Consider the following 5792-nt stretch of genomic DNA (forward strand, 5'->3'; position numbering starts at 1 on the left):
CATTGTGCCCACATCTTTCTGTTTCTTTCTCTTCCATTTCTCCACCACTTACTTGCTCCTCTTAGTAGTGCCCGGGGTCTCTGAGAATCTGGGGTCGTCTCAGGAGCGGTCTCAGGAGTCTGTGTATTATAGCACCTGGCAGTGGTCATCCCAGACATGGTCTGCTCTCCCCAGGCCTGCACAGCACAGGACTGGTGGTCATCTCAGGCTAGCTCCTTGTCTAGATTGGTGGTCATTTGGGGCTCCCTCGTCTCCTGGCCAGCCTACATGACCCCACGCTGAGGTCATCTGACTAAGACTCACTCCTTGTCTGGGACCCAGCATTCCCAGGTGGGGGTTCTTCTAGTCTCTGGCTTGCTTCCTAGCCTGGGAGCCCTTCCAGGCCTGTCTGGAACTGGACTGGGGGTCGTCTCAGGCTAGCTCCCTGTCTGGGCCCCCTGGCATCTGACTGGTGGTCATCTCAGGCTCCCTTTTTCCAGGGAGTGTTAGGCTGCTATCATTCAGAGGCTCACAGGGCAGAACACTGAGCTTAGACCTATCCTCTCTCCTCTCTGCCATCTACTGATGCACGTGTGACACAGAAGCCACACCTGCCGTGCCTCTAGGGGCAGATATTTCTAAAACTTTTAGAAGGTATTCTCCAGAATCTCAATTTTCTTACTGAATTGCTCAGGTATATTATTGGGTTTCTCATCTAGCTCTTAAAATTATTATTATTATTATTATTATTATTATTATTATTATTGTGTGTGTATATATATGATATGGGAAGTACATGAAGCAAGCTTATTTACCTACTGAGGTATCTTGCCACCCCTCACCTAACTCTTTTTTAAAAGAATGTATTGTTTATTTTTACGTACATGGGTATTTTGTCAGCTCAATGCTCTTGCAGTGTTCTTGGAAGCCAGCAGTGGGCATTAGATCTCGTGGAACTGGAGTTAGATGGTTGCGGGCTACCATACAAGTGCTAGGAATTAAATGTAGGTCCTCTGGATTAGCCAATACTCTTACTTGCTTTTGATTCCCAGCATCCTGTGGCAGCTCAAAACCTTCTGTTAGTCCATTCCTAGGGGATCTGAAACCCTCTTCTGATCTATCACCAGATATACTCACGGTACACACATACACACGCAGGTAAAACAGTAAACGAATGTAACAAAGGGATAAAGAGACAATTGTATGACCTGATGGTAGAAATAATGAGAAAAAACTTCAGACAAACTCTCTACTGAAGAGAAGGAGGGTGGAAATTCTTTGTCCCCCACCCCCACCCAGGCTTGTCCTTCAGCACTTTCCTGGGGGTGGGGAGCAGCTGTTTTCTCTCTGATGTCCAAATGGACAACACCACTAAGGGACGTTTGCAGATAGAGCTCTGCCCTCCTTCGGGACCATCCCGCTGTGCTGGTTTCCAGGCTGAATTCATGTCAGTGTTTCTCTGTGTGCAGACCGGCCGACATAGAGCACCCAGGAGCTCCCCTCCAGTGCTCCCACCAACTGAGACTAAGGAGCACGTTACCCAGCCCCCTTCCTGGATGCCCCCTCCCACCAGCCAATGTGGGTTTGGCACAAGAAATCCCAGCAGCAGCCACTCTCCACCAAATCTCTCAGGCCCTCTGAGAATACAGAAAGTAGTAAGACAAAAGCCATGTGGGCCAGAGGGTCAAGAGTAATCCTATGTGCCCTGGCCATGAAGTGCTCTGCCCTGTGCAGCTACTATGAAATCTCTCCTTCTACAAGAATTTGAACAAAAGTTGCTCTGATACAATCACTCCCAGATCTCTTCTTCAGAAAGATTCATCGTTTCAACCCAAGTAGATCTGTCTGTCTGTCTGTCTGCCTCTCTCTCTCTCTCTCTCTCTCTCTCTCTCTCTCTCTCTCTCTCTCTCTCTCTCTCTCTCTCTCTCTCTCCCTCTGTCTCTCTTGTGTATGTGTAAATCAGAGTACTAGTTGCAACCAGGCTCTTAGAGTTGTCACTCATTTAGCTGGGAGTCAGGAGCTATTGGCCTTCTTCTCTCCCTGAATGAAAGACCTGAGAGTAAGGCTTCTAGAATGACCCCCTTCCACAGCAGTAGCAGGGAAGCCTGGAGTGCAGGGCCTCCCTCTCCAGTATACTTGATGCACATGGTGGACGACCCCCCTTACTCTCCTGCTCTGCCACTCTGCCAGCTGGTCCCCGAGGAGCTTAATAGTCTGCCCTGTCGCCTTCATTTCCCTAATGGAAACTCCAATACTTCTGGATTTTTATCTCCTTCCTGTCTACTGTTTCCCACGACCCTTCCTTGTCTTTCTGTGCCATCCGCACCCCCCATTCATCATTAATCTGAGATTTTATTTCACATTTCTGGAAGCATAGGAAAGTTCTGGGTATCTTGAGTCCACCATCTTCCATCCACCCCCTGAGGATTTATTTCTTTAGAGAAAGAAGTCTATTGCTAATATACTTTCTAGAGGGTCACTTACTACTTGTAATGTTTACTCACTGCATAGTTAATGTTTTGGATTTCATTTGCCCACACCGTCTCTAAGGGGTCAGACAGCTGTCAGTGTAAGACAAGGGCCTGGCAAAGATACAAAGTCAGTCACTTATTATTTCTTCAAGGAGTTAAGTTTATTTTTTGTGGAGCATACACAAGCAATAAAGTGGATGCTCTAGTTTGAGAGTTGAGAAAGTCGGCTTCTATCCTCACAGGATTAATAACAAATATTTAATAACTTTGTAGATTTAAAATGTTTTCACTCATTAGCTGCAGTTGTCTTTCTTGTATCTCCCTGAGGCCAAGATGCAGAAGCAGAATTTAGCTCAGTACATTTTCCACTAAGAGTTGACTAACTTCTAGGAAAAAGAGGAGAGAGAGAGAGAGAGAGAGAGAGAGAGAGAGAGAGAGAGAGAGAGAGAGAGAGAGAGAGAGAGAATCTCTGGAGGATCTTCAATGACAGCTACATTTTCTTTTGACCAGAGAAACTTCTCTGTCATTTTTGTTTATTGCAGTTAATGTTTTGATTATTGAAAATAAAATATTTTGGTCTTGTTTGGACTTTCATGTCATGGCAGAGTTGTTTTTCTTGGCATCCATTATAAGACTTGTTTGTACTGAAATTTAATGTCATGTCTAGATTGATGCCTTCGGATGAAATTAGCTACCCAGGTTACAACTGAAAACATAGATCTGAAGAAGAAAACTATTTGCATTGTCCATTTGAAAAACTGAAAGTATTTTCTATAAGTAGAAATATGGATTTGGTCATAATAAAATATTGAGCTCCTTTTTTTCTGGTCTATGATGGGAAACCCAGAACATTGTCTCTAACACATGATATTCTTTGCATGGTTGTATGTGTACATACATGTTCCTTTGTCTGCACATGTGCGTGCAGGTATGTGTACAGGTGTTTGCATGTATGTGTGTATGTGCACATGTGCATTTGGGGCCACATGTTAATATAGACTATCTTCCTCAATTACCATCTGCCTTAACTTTTGAGACAGAGTCTCTCACTGAGCCTGGAGCTTGTTTGTTATTTGACTGGCTAGCAAATCCTAGGGATTCCCCTGTCTCTGCCACCACAGTGCTGGAACTTCAGGTGCAGACTGTAGAACTCTGTTTTTTATATGGATGCTGAACTCCTAACCCAGGTCCTTCTGGTTTGTGTAGTGAGCAACTTACCAACTGAGCCATCTCTGATGAGCAGTCACTGATGCTCTTTATGTCTGGAATATAAACTTAAAGAAAACATTTAAAAATACATAAGAAGTCAAGATGTAAGATTGACAACATATTTTATAAAATAGAAAAATCTACATAATTATCTTTAAAGTAAAACTTAACTCAGCCTTCTACAAGGCAAAATGTAAAAGGAAACATGTCAACCACTCCTCTTCCTCCTCTTCCTCTTCATCCTCTTCCTCATCCTCCTCTTCTTCCTTTTCCTCCTCTTCCTCATCCTCCTCTTCTTCCTTTTCCTCCTCTTCCTTTTCCTCCTCCTCTTCCTCCTCCTCCTCTTCTTCCTCCTTCTCCTCCTCCTCCTCCTTTGAAGACAGAGTCTCACTATGTAGTCCTGATTCACTTAGAAGTCACTATGTAGATAAGGCTGGCCTTGAACTCACAGAGGCCTGACTACCTCTGCCTCCCAAGTGCTGGGACTAAAGGCCTGGACCATCATGTCCAGCCAATACATTCTTCTTGTTGGAATTTTTTTTCTTCATTTTTCAAGAAGAACTTTATTGAGGAACAATTTGGTGAACTGGGAAAATACATCCCCAATAAAAATCTTAGTGTTGCCTATAAGTTCAGGCAAAGGCTGTCTCAAGTTATTGAAGAATCATTTTAAGAAGGAAGGTTTAAATATTTCCTTGTATTATATGAGGCTAAAATTTTACCCAGTCAATGTAACTGTAAGATTTATAACATTTGGAGGCTGGAGAGATGCTCAGAGGTAAGACACTTTTTGCTCTTGCAAGAGGACCTGGGTTTGATTTCCTATATCCACATCCTGCCTGTGTCTCGCAACCACCTGTAACTCCAGCTCCGGGAGATCTGACACCCTCTTCTGGCTTGTAGGCACCTGCACACACATGGTATATATATATGTACATTCTGGCCTACATATATTCACATACAATTTTTTTAATTAAAAATATTTCTAACCAGGGATGGTGGCAAACACCTTTAATCCCAGCACTCTGGAGTTCAAGTCAAGTGGAAGTCAGGCAGATCTCTGTGACTGAGAGACCAGCCTCATCTATGTAGCAAGTTGCAGGCCACCTAGAGATTCACAGTGAGACACTGTCTCAAACAAACAAACAAACAAGACTGATAGCAAAGGTGTACTTGAAAGTATGAGATAAATAGTTCTAAAATTAGAAACGGTAAGTAGATGGCATTGAACATGTTATCAAGAAAAAAAAGAATATTCACAGTGACCAGCAGAAGGAGCTCACTAAATGTCTATATAATTCATGTGAGTTCATTCCCATTAAAAACACCGGGAAGACAGAGGCAAGCAAATCTCTAAATTCTAGGCTAGGACTACACAGAAATGCTGTGTAGAGAAGAAGAAAGGGGCAAACAAACAAAAAGCCAAACCAACAGACAAAGCAGAAGTATGAGAGAAACCCTGATTTATTTTTAGGACCCCTTTCATGTGAGCTATTAGACTATGGAATCTAGAGTAATAGTTCACTAAGAATAAAATGGTGGTCTTTTCAAGAAATGTATGCCAATGGAGCGACATTTTGTTGTTTTTGCGACAGGAAAGACCTATGTAGACCTAGTTGTCCTGGGTCTTACTACATAGACCAGACTGGCTTTGAACACAGAAAGATCCACCTACTTCTGCCTCTTATGTTCTAAGATTCGAGGTATAAGCCACTATGCCTGGCATCAATAATTGTAGATGTCTAGAGAGTTTCTCCCTTATGGGGGAGGGGAAGGAAGAAGGTCAATTCTAGTCCCCGAGTATTGCTTGCATGGTACCTCACAAACCTTGACATCATATTTCATTCTACCCATTAAAAATATTTTTCTATATCTCCCTGTGATTTCTTGTTGTCCATGAGTTGCTTCGAAAGGGATCATTTTCAAGTTTACTATTTTCCAACTGTAGAACACACCCTTACAAAGAATGTGAGTGCTTGTGAGGCTGAATTTTCTATGATGTTGATTAGATGCAGTAGATTGCCGCTATCAACCTGTGACTTCCACAGTTTCCATGGCGATCACCCTCATCCCCCCTCCACATTCCAGAAGTAAGAACTTCAGACAGCTTTTATGGCATCATTGCGCTCAGAT

At 43.1% G+C, this 5792-nt stretch overlaps 1 non-coding gene across 1 annotated transcript; it reads right to left on the reverse strand.

Annotated features, from left to right (window-relative positions):
* Positions 1-481: 481 nt before the first annotated feature.
* On the reverse strand, positions 482-612 carry LOC115030994 (small nucleolar RNA SNORA17). The gene has a single exon (XR_003836586.1). It is a non-coding gene; the product is annotated as a small nucleolar RNA SNORA17 (small nucleolar RNA).
* Between the last annotated feature and the right edge of the window lie 5180 nt (positions 613-5792).

Source organism: Mus caroli, unplaced genomic scaffold (genome assembly GCF_978045245.1).
Source record: "Mus caroli unplaced genomic scaffold, Mus_caroli_1 scaffold_6, whole genome shotgun sequence".
Lineage (NCBI taxonomy): Eukaryota > Metazoa > Chordata > Mammalia > Rodentia > Muridae > Mus > Mus caroli.